The 11,724-nt window shown below is 48.3% G+C and overlaps 1 pseudogene; it reads left to right on the top strand.

Annotated features, from left to right (window-relative positions):
• Positions 1-7,519: 7,519 nt before the first annotated feature.
• LOC147972294 (uncharacterized) lies at positions 7,520-9,892 on the top strand (annotated as a pseudogene).
• The last annotated feature ends 1,832 nt before the right edge of the window (positions 9,893-11,724 follow it).

Here is an 11,724-nt window from a genome sequence, read left to right as displayed (position 1 = left end):
CAATTTTACGATGCAGGTTTTGCCATGTGACATTCATCATAGAATAAACCGTTTGGTTTGCTCTACGATGGCTATTTTTGCAGGTTTCACTTCTTATGTCGTGTCAGTAACGAAGGCACTGTCCATCACTTATATTACTGGAAAAAATTGGATCAGTCTGTTGTCTTAGTACAAGCTGAATTCCTATGATGAACTGCAGTTTGGTTTAACAAAAACGCCACAATTAGTCCTTCTCGCGTTTAAAAGAAATGAAGAAAAAAACTAGATCACGGTCACGGATCCTAGTCAAGTTAGAAAGCTGATCATAGCAGACCAGACACGATCGCCGCTGTCTCGCACAGATCGAGCACTGGCAGTTGCTCTAGCACTGACAGCGGCAGTAGCTCAGTCTGATCCAGTTGAGGATTGGGCACCGACCGCGTCAACGGATCAGTCTAATCTACCGGAGGATCGGGCATCGACACCGGCACTAGCTCTACAAGGAGCACCATCTCCGGCAGCAGCGGCGGCTTCGGCACCTGCACCAACACTTGCACTTGCATCTGCTCCGGCCCTTGCAGTTGCACCGGCAACAGACTGGGCTGTAGTTCGCACTTCATATACCAAAGTCCTTACAAAAACTGACATGTCCACCTTCTTGGTAAGCATTGGCCGCCCAAGTGCTTCGTTCTTTTTTCTTTCCATGTTGTTTCACATGATTCACTGTGTTGATCTAACTATTTGGGTATGTCTTCTTGTTTGCAAACAGAGAATTCCTAGAACAACGAGGGAGTCGTTCAACAATCCGGGCGACCGCGGCCAAGTTTCTCTTACCATGCGCAACCTTGGTGTGAATGAACCTGCTCAATATACCGTAAGTACAAAGGATGGTCGCATGATGATTGATGCTAAAGGATGGTTAAGGTTCAAATCTAAATCATATCTTGCGGTAGGGGATGATGTCAAAATCGAACTTTCTCGGCAAGGAGAGCTGGTCCAAATCAACTTTGAAATTAGCAGCACGCAACTGCTGAACTGATCTATCCTCCGAGAGATTTTGATGTAATAATCTGGCATGGTGAAACAAGTGTCCTATTTGTATAAGTAGTATGACAGTATTATTTATCACATGGTATATCGTTGATAGAATTGCAACTCTGTTTGCTGGTTAGGAACTGTCGTTCGATTTCATTCCAACAGCTGCCGTGCTTTATTCAATTTTGTGTATTCGCCTTGCGACAGCATCTAAAACCAGCGCCGTACCGATCGCTCGCAATATGAAAAGCGCTGAGGTAGAACACATGGGCCCAAACATGCAGGGTCGGCCTGCGGCCCAAAGTCCAGAACCGTGAGCCTATCTGAGTATTATATTCTCAGCTGAACCCCCATAAAAAAAGCTGAACCCCCATAATGCCCGTGCGTTGCAGAGGGAGTATATTTCTCGACAAGGTGATCCTATGATAAAAAAGATTTGTATATTTCTTTACAGAGGGAGTATCTCTCTGTCAAAAGATATATTTATGTGTAACTAGTTACTCCTGTCTTTCTACTTCCTTTCGCTGATATGTGGGGCAACCGGCAACGGGGTCCACGTGCCATATGCAAAAATTAGAGTGCACAACTTCACGGTAGACACACCCCGGTCGTAGCGCCGCAGTAATGCCCAATGAGCCGTCAAATCACAACCCCTCCTTTCCAGCTTTAGCAGTAAGCTGGACGGATGAAGCGGCAATATTTCACTAGGCCTGAATCCCCTTCTCCCTCGTCTGCTTGTTCAGAGAAAACCCCCTCTCGGCGATTGCATAGGGGTTTCTCATGGAGAACCAGGTATGAATTCTTCATCCATCCCCGATAAACCCAAGTCCCTTGGTCGCAGGTAATCCTTGGATGGCAGCCACCGCCGTTGATGCATTTTTCTTCCTACTGAATCTAGTGTGTTTCCTTTGCAGTGCTAAAAGTGCGAGTACCCTACAGGTTTCTGCGCCCTCGGCGAGATGCCACACTTGTTCCTTCTCATCCTAACACAGCATTTTTAAACGCGCACAGTATGTTCCTAGAATCCTCTTTTCTATCCGGGTGGGTGGGTTTTTTTTGAACATGCTGTGTTCTCATATTATTTTTCCTGCAGTGTATTATTTGCTCTGCGAGAACACATGTACTCAAGATGCTCGGCCTTGCCATAACTGAATACACTAGTTTAATGGTCACAGTGAAGACAAGCCATGGATATAAGTTCCGAGTTGGGTTCATGAACCAAGAAGATCGTTGCTTTTTTATGGCCGAACTTGGACAAACTTTCTCAAGTGTTACGGACTGAAAGTTGGCGCACGAATGTTGATGGAAATAGCAGAACCTGGTCTCATCTTCACTGTGATCTTCCACCCCGACGTCATTCCAATTGTTCATCCATGTTAGTTTTGTATTTGGTTCTTGCTTGTTGCCTCGATTACTTCTTAATCCACCTATTCTGTCTAACTAATCACAATTTAACTTTAGAAGTAGCAACGAATCTCTCACAAAGATGCTACTTCTAACTAATATTTTCTTATAATTGGTGGCACGCGTAGGTTTTTTCAGAGTTAAGCAGTCTGCTCGTTTGTTACTCTGTAATAACTCGGCTGTTACTAATGGCACTGAAGTTGACTGGATCGACATCCACAAGTTCCTACACTTTATTGATCGTCTTGAGGTCCTTGTGGGGCGTTTCAATGGTGGAAGGCCACGTGGGATATGTGTGCCACTGCTGCACTCGTTGAACAGGTCCAACTATGTCGAGAAACTTATGGTACGAGCTGTTTTCTATTATATATGTTGTTCATAAACTATTGCTTATACACAGTTTTACAGCTGTGATCTTCTTGAAACAGGAACTGCCGAGTTCTATTGTTTCTATACAGATGCCTGACCATGGTCGGGTCAGACTTGCGCTTGGTCACCACATGATGTTTATGTCGACCTACTCAATTCCCCTTGGAGGTGAAAAGATACTTATTCATGGGTGGTCTCAAATAATGAAGGCCCGTCCATCTTGGAGAATAGGACAGAAGATTATGTTCATGCTTTTCCATGGCTCTAAAGTGAATATCCTGTTTATTGACCACGTTGCGAGATGAAGCCGCTTTCAGAAGGTTGTGGATGCGCGGTGTGGTGCCTGGGCCTTGTCCTGTGGCTTGGCGGCCTCACCCTTGGTTAACTGTAGGAAAAGTAGCACTGTTCGAGGCATGCTTTGTACGGTTGAACCTGTATAAGTACTCATACTGCTTTCAGCTTTGGTTGTTAAGTGCCCCTGCTGGTTTCAGTTAAGGTTGTTAAGTACTCCTGCTGCTTTTACAGTCTGTCGTGTTTCTTCAGTCCTGTCTTCATCCAGCCGCCAAAACCAAACCAGTGCCGGCGGGGCCGCCTACTTCCGCCTCCCACGGCTGGCTGCGCCTCAGCGCACGCATCACCGCCCCATCGTCTCCTAAATCATTAACGCCGACGTCCTCCACGCGCTTTGGTGCGCTCGCCGTGGCGCCGCCCTCTCGCGTTGTCAACATGGTCAACAAACAACAGGAATCGACAGAAGTACGTGGAGAGGATGACAGTAGGGGCCGTATGGAAAAATAAAATGCTTCCTCCTAGCGTTTTCCTGACATCTGGGACCCACGACATTGTGAGCACATATAGTCAATAGACAAGAGAACAGCACAAGATCGGCTGACACCTGGGACGTAGCTACTCGAGCATTATTTTTTTGTTTGGTATTGTTGAGATGGAGTAGGGTTTGAACTGGGCTGTGGCCTGTCTAGCTCAGGCTTATATTCTATGTTCACCATGTGACCAGCCCAGCTATTTTTTCTTTGTGAAAATGAGCCCGGTTTATTTTTTCTGAAGAATAACCAATCCAGGCCTACTTATTTTTCTACGCCCTGATGGGCTGCAACTCTTTCAAGACGCCTACAAATCTTGAAAGTAATATGAAATGGGTTGTAAATATAAAAATAGATGACAAATTGGCAATTACTTTATAATTTCTGAATTTTATCACATTTCAGATTCCTATTTCACTGGGCATTAACCTAATTTAAATATATCTTCAAAGTACTTTAAATCTGGATGGACATTTCGGTATTAAAAATAGTTTGGAACCCACAGAAATATGCGAAATTGGCCCTGGCCAACCAAAAAAAAGAACGACTGCAATAAATTGCATAAGAAGTTTCCATGAGCTATATATAAATTATTAAAAAAAAGAGGGAGTGGTCTGACTTGTGGGCCTGTTTAGTTGACGCGTATGCAAGATTTTTTTAGTTATTATATACGTCAACAAACGATTCTAGCAGACGTAACCGTTGGATGTCAATCCAATGGCCGTTGTGTTTCTTCAATCTCTGATCTTCTTGCTCCAGCCGCCAAAGCAGCGCCGGCGGGACCGCCTACTCCCGCCTCCCGTGGCCGGCTGTGCTGCCGCGTAAGCCTCAGCGCCCCCTACTACTCCCACCGCTGGCCAGGGCATCCCTCTACTCTCCCACACCCCCTGTTATTCTGCGGCGACGGCAGCCTCACACCGCAGCCGAACCGGTGAACGCTCGTACTCCTCTCCGCGTGGGCATCCATTGCCGCGTCTTCCCCGGCTCTGCGTCGTCCCCTTCCTATGCCTCGCCGTCGTCCACCGCCGTGGTGCTCTCGGCAAGGCGTGGTCAAAGTGGTTAACGACCGAATTCCAACGGAAGAGTACTGTACATGGAGAGGCTGACAGCTGGGTCCACGACAGCCGCAAGGAAGTGCCTCCTTATTACGCGGAAAATAATTATTCCTCCACCTGCCAGCGGGGACCCATCGGACGGGCCACTAGTATTTTCCGAAAAAATTCGTTTCCCCCTGACTGCCGGGACCCACCGGATGGGCCACCGTATTTTGCAAAAAATACATTCCCCCCGCTGTCAGCTCGGACCCACCGGAAGTGCCTCCTTATTACGCACAAAAAAATGAATATCCCCCGGCTAGCTGGGACCCACCTTGGTGGGAGGCTGACTTGTGGGCCTACTAAGTTGACGGGGACGAAGGGCTTTGTCAACTTAGTCAATATGAACGATTCTAGCTCCAGTGACCGTACGATGTCCGTCCAACGGCCGTAGTGCTTCTTCAACCTCTGGTCTTCTTGCTCCAGCCGCCCAAAGCAGTGCCGGTCGTGCCGCATGCTCCTGCCTCCCGTGGCCGGCTGTGCTGCCGCGGAGGCCTCACCGCCCCCTACTATTCCCACAGCTGGCCAGGCCCTGCGGCGACGGCAGCCTCACACCGCAGCCGAACCAGTGAACCCTCATACTCCTCTCCGCGCGCGCGGGCTTCCACTGCCGCATCTTCCCCGGCTCCCCGTCGTCCCCTTCCTAGGCCTCGCTGTCATCCACCGCCCTGGTGCTCTCGGCGCGGCGTGGTCAACGTGGTCAAGGAACGACTTCCACCGGACATGGACTGTACGTGGAGAGGCTGACAGCTGGGTCCACGGCGGCAGCAAGGAAGTGCCTCCTTATTACGCGGAAAATAATGATTCCTCCACCTGACAGCAGAGACCCACCGGACGGGCCACAGTATTTCACGAAAAAACGTTTCCCCCCTGACTGCTGGGACCCACCAGCTACACCTTCGCACGCAAGGAAGTGCGTCCAGGCAAAAAAAAAAACGATTCGCCCCCCTGACTGCTGGGACCCACCAGCTACATCTTCGCACACAAGGAAGTGCGTCCGGGCAAAAAAAAAGAAAACCAAAATGATTTGCCCCCCTGACTGCTGGGACCCACCGCCCCCCGACTGCTGGGACCCACCAGCTACATCTTCGCAAGCAAGGAAGTGCCTGACAGTCGGGACCCACCTGGTCGAAGCGTATGTAGCGTTGTCATTCTGGTCGCGAACGAGGCCTGGCGTACCGCACAACGGAGGAAACGGACCTTCTATGGTCGAAACGGGGGTCCTGTTGATTGGGAGGGGTGTGGCGTACCGCACAACGGAGGAAACGAACCTCCTACGATCGAAACAGGGGTCCTGTTGATCAGGAGGGGTGTGGCGTATCGCAAAACAGAGGAAACGGACCTCCTACGGTCGAAACGGGGGTCCTGTTGATCGGGAGGGGTGTGGTGTACCGCAAAACGGAGGAAACAGACTTGTGTTGGAGCGCTATGGTCGAAACGGGGGTCCTGTTCATCGGGAGGGGGTGTGGCGTACCGCAAAACGGGACTCCACGGGATACTGTTCATCTGCACCGTCGACCCCCTCCAGCCTCCACGAGCTACTGTTCATCCACCGTCGACCTCCTCCAGCCTCCACGGGCTCCTGTTCATCCAGCCTCCACCGCGTGCTACTCCACCGTCTACTGTTCAACCACCCCTCCACCGTCTACTGTTCATCCAGCCCTCCACACCACGGGGTCCTGTTCAACCACCCCTCCACGGGCACCCCTCCACCATCTACTATTCATCCTACCCTCCACACCACGGGGTCCTGTTCATCCACCCCTCCACGGGCACCCCTCCACCGTCTACTGTTCATCTAGCCCTCCACCACACCACGGGGTCCTGTTCATCCAGAGGCAACACCACGGGGTCCTGTTCATCCACCCCATCGGGAACTGTTCATCCAAACCCCCCCGCACGCTCACTGTTCATCCAGAGGCAGCATCGATCGGCTTCAGTTAGCAGCAGTAGCCAAGGAATCGCTCGATCGGGTTCAGTTAACAGCCATTGATCGATCGCTCGGGTTCAGTAACGCGTAGCCTGCAGTGCAATCGCTCGGGTTCAGTTAGAGCCCAACGCCTCACTCGGGTTCAGTTAGAGCCAACGCCTCGCACACACGCGCGTACGTGTACGAGAGAAACGCGCATCGCTCGGCCCCCGACCTCCCACCGTAACCGGGAACTCCCTGAAATTTTCCTCCCCCTCGCTTCTACCATGGTTTTTTCCATCATGGATGGCCCAAAGAATGTCATGCAGCTGCGTCTCCGGCCCGCCCAGGATGAAAAGCCCATTTTCTGTCATGATTTTTTGTCATAGAAGTAGGAGCCCACCACATCTATGATGATACCGGGTTTTGTCACAATTATCGTCATAGAAGTGTCATATGTATGACAGAAAAAAATTTCGTTCGGCCCAAAATGTCACGGATGTGTCTTTTTTTTGTAGTGAGGAGTCCCCAGACGCGGCGACGGCTTGGGTTGTTGCGCCACCGCCGGGCCAACCTCGCCGGCCAGGCCCTTGCCGCCGCCAGCCAGGTTCCCGCCACCGCCGCCCGCCTTATCTCCCTCGTCGCCCCTATTCCTTCGATGCTTGTCCTCCCCTCCGCCGTGTCTCCGCCAACATCGACGGCCACCGGCGCTGCACCTCGACGGCCACCAATGGCCACCGGCGTTGCACCTCGACGGCCACAAGCAGCCCACGCAAGGTGCAGACCACACCCACGGTGAGGCATCCTCTTTCCCCATCTCTCTCTTCTTCTTTTTTCTTATGCTATGGAGTACTACATTGATTTATGTAGCATAGGTAGATGGATTGATGCTTGGATTTGTTAGATAGATGGATGGATTGATTGCTAATGCTGTTAGATGGATGGTGCTAATTTTTTGCACCCAGATTGCTGATGCTGTTAGATGGATGGATGGATTTGTTAGATAGATGGATGGATGGATTGATTGTTGAATGCAGCTTGTTTGGCTATTTACAAAAGTGAAGAACTTGAAAGAGATATCCACAACCATAATTTTCACTAATAATTCTAGTGTTGGGCACTTGGGTATACATTAAATTGTGGTGCTTCTTAAATAACGAGTCATGTTGCTTCGGTTTTGATAGTAACCTGTGGTGCTATATGATTATAGGCACATCCAGAAGCCGCCAAGTTTCGCTATGCTCCACTAGCGGAGGAGGAAAAAATGTCAGAGGTTTTCGATACTACTTGTGTCACAATGAGCATGCGAGGGTGCCAACTCCCTCGTATCAAGGTGATCCCTCTCGAATCAGTTTGAAGGATGACTCAGGGTGTGATAGTCATGAAGGCCAAGTTACCCCTGTTCAAAATCGAGCCAAGGGTGGGAAGAAGAGGGCGTGTCCTTATTCGCCAAGTCCAAAGATGAATGAAAAGTGGGCAAGTGAGAATGCTAAAAATGAGGCTTTTGTACGCATGGTGGACATCTTTGATGCAAGAGACAAGAGGGATGCAGAGGAGATTGCAAGGGAGAAGAGGGATGCAGAGGAGAGGGCAAGGGAGAAGAGGGATGAAGAGGAAAGGGCAAGGGAGAGGAGGGATGCAGAGAAGAGAGATGTAGAGGAGAGTGTGGATCCAACAAGAGAAGAGATTAAACAAATGATGGCCATGGTGGAAGCAGATGGTGCAAAATCAGGAAGTGATGAGAATTTCTATGCTACATTTCTTTTCATGGAAAAGAAATATCATGATGTTCTCCACTTTCACGGCTCATGAATCTGTTGCAAGGCTTGGATGGATAAAGAGGATGTGGGAGCTCAATAATAAGCAGAACATCTATGTTTTAGTTGCTTTCTACCAGACTATTTACTTGTAATGTTGTGAGCTAAGCTACTTGCTTTGGAGGTGTACTTTTGTGAACTAAGCTATTTGCATTGGAGATGTACTGTTATCTGAACTGTGTTATATCTAATATTACACTATGTTCATGTTGTTGTGGCAGATGGATAAATCCAGAAAGAAACAAGAAGAAAAGGAATTTGAGGCGGCCAAGCTTGCATTTGCTCTGGATGTGGCGTCGTCAAGTGTGACACTGCCGTACGCACCAAGAAAGTTACATCTTGTTACAGGCCTCCAATGGGTAGAAGAGAAGGAGAAAGATGTAAATTCTTTCTATGCTATGTTCGGAATGAGTAGGTCAGTGTTTCGCACATTGCATGATCTGTTAGTTCAGAAGTATGGGCTTGAGTCAACTTCCAACATTTCATCCAAAGAAGCATTGGTACAATTTTTATGGACTGTGGGTACATGTCAAACAACTGATAATGTCGCAGATCGGTTTGCACATAGTCGTTCTGTCATTAATAAAAAATTCCACGAGGTTTTGGAGTGTGTAGACCGCATGGCCGGTGATTACATAAGACCAATTGATCCAACTTTCTCTGAACCACACCCAGTACTTAGAAAAACAAAGTTTTGGCCTCATTTTCAACATGCTATTGGAGCCATTGATGGAACACACATTAAGGTGATTGTGCCTAAGGAGTTGGAGCCCCAACACAGGAATAGGAAAGTTTACACAAGTGAAAATGTTATGGCAGTGTGAGATTTTGATATGAGGTTCATGTTTGTTGTTCCCGGATGGCCCGGATCTGTTCATGACACACGTGTATGGAGCGATGCCATAGTTCGTTATGATCACTTTCCACAACCCCCCACGGGTAACATCTTGCATGTATCCATATTGTTATATACATGATGGTATGTTGTACATTTCTAATTTCTTTTGTTGATGTCGTACTGTAGATAAATATTATCTTGTTGACTCCGGATATCCAAACAGGGTTGGATATCTATCTCCATACAAAGGGAAACAATACCATGTACCAGATTTCCAACAACACCCACCAGTTGGGAGATATGAGACATTCAACCATCGACATTCTTCTTTGCGAAATGTCATCGAAAGAACATTTGGTGTTCTCAAGATGAAATGGCGAATTCTTGGAGATGGAGGCATACCTCGGTACAAACCGGAGACCCAAAAGATGATTGTCACTGCATGCATGTGTCTCCACAATTGGATTCGTGATAGCAAGTTACGTGATGAGCATTTTGACAAGTTCGACAATGATGCATATGTGCAACCTCCATTGCCGTTTACAGGTGCCAATGCTCTACCACCAGAAGATGATGGTACCATGAACGCAGTACGCGAGGCAATTGCTGCTAGTCTCATACCTTGAGATTATCCATTTTTTAGTTCATCCACTTTTGTAATGAACAAATCTTTAAATCTATTCTAAATGTAATATTTAGCACTTTTTATGACATTCGTAAATCACTTTCGTACTCATATTCGACTAGATATTGTTAGAAACAACAAGGTGTTAATAAATTCATCAAACATTTTCTGTCTAAGGGTACTACAGACATTTCAACACACATCTCTTTCCAGAATTTCAACCTACAATCCCAGAAAAGAACTCGGCAACAGATTCTGGGAGAATTTTCCAAAATCTTGATTCTGCAGAATCCTGTGTGAAAAGAACTGGGCCTAAATAGCCTAGCCGTTCCTGGAAAGGGCCAAGTGATGGCCCAAACATGAATTCCAGAGAACAAATGTTGCAAATGGAGTCCATGAGACCCAACTTAAAATCTCAAAGCCAGCGGAAGGTGAAGTTGGATTTTCATATAATCCTAATACTGAAAGGGAGAGAAAAATTACTCTCCAATATGCAGAAGACCATGTTGCACTCAAGAAATTCAGGTTAGCAGTGGAAAGAGGTAATGGAAGAGGGGTGGGGCACAGGCGGGCATACGCACCTGAGTGGCTGAATCAGAGTTAAGTTAGAGTGAGCCATCAACACATGAAGGGAGGAGCCTCTTCAGAAATTTCTTCATGCTCGATTCGGTTTCTTCATGCTGGGGTTCTGGTGATGGAATGCATTTACCCAGGATAGAGGAGACCAAGTGGAAATACTCCCCGCCTTCTCTGCAGCGTCTTTGCAACTCTGGGCAACCCATTATTATGAAGGATTTGATGGCTGGGAGCCACTGAATGGGAACCTGCTAGAATTCCTCCACCCCATGAATTTGCAATCGCTCGAGGGAAGTGAAGCCATTCATCACACCAAGTAGTACTTTTAGGCCACAACAGCGATCCACATAGAGAACCCTCAGCTTGGCTAGATCTCCAAGGTTTGAAGGCAGCGCCACCAGGTTCTTGCACTGGGTAATCCGCAATTCCTCTAGGGATGCAGGCAAATTGGGAATCTCTAATAAAGTGCGACAATTGCGAATATCCAACTTCTCCAGATGAGACAGTGGCAAAGTCTCGTCAGACGATGAACCCCTCCCCTCCAGGTTGGCACAAGACCAAATATGCAGAGAGCGGAGGCGTTGCAAGCTCTGGAGCTCCTCTGTTGGCCAGCGGGCAAGATCATTGAGGGAGTCCTGGATTAGGGGGTGTCTGGACAGTCGGACTATAACCTTTGGCCGGACCCTTGGACTATGAAGATACACGATTGAAGACTTCGTCCCGTGTCCGGATGGGACTTTCCTTGGCGTGGAAGGCAAGCTTGGCAATACAGATATGTAGATCTCCTCCCACTGTAACCGACTCTGTGTAACCCTAGCCCCCTCCGGTGTCTATATAAACCGGAGGGTTTAGTCCGTAGGACAACAACAATCAAACCATAGGCTAGCTTCTAGGGTTTAGCCTCTCTGATCTTGTGGTAGATCTACTCTTGTACTACCCATATCATCAATATTAATCAAGCAGGAGTAGGGTTTTACCTCCATTGAGAGGGCCCGAACCTGGGTAAAAACATCGTGTCCCTTGTATCCTGTTACCATCCGCCTAGACGAATAGTTCGGGACCCCCTACCCGAGATCCGCTAGTTTTGACACCGACATTGGTGCTTTCATTCAGAGTTCCTCTGTGTCGTCGTCATCAGGCTTGATGGCTCCTTCGATCATTGTTAGCGATGCAGTCCAGGGTAAGACTTTTCTCCCCAGACAGATCTTTGTATTCAGCGGCTTTGCAGTGCGGGCCAATTCGCTCGGCCATCTGGAG

The sequence above is a fragment of the Triticum urartu genome, chromosome 5A (assembly GCF_056163025.1).
Source record: "Triticum urartu cultivar PI428250 chromosome 5A, HENAU_Tu73, whole genome shotgun sequence".
NCBI classification, from domain to species: Eukaryota; Viridiplantae; Streptophyta; class Magnoliopsida; order Poales; family Poaceae; genus Triticum; species Triticum urartu.
The sequence above is the reverse complement of the archived record's forward strand: the minus strand, read 5'-3'. Positions and strand labels throughout refer to the sequence as shown.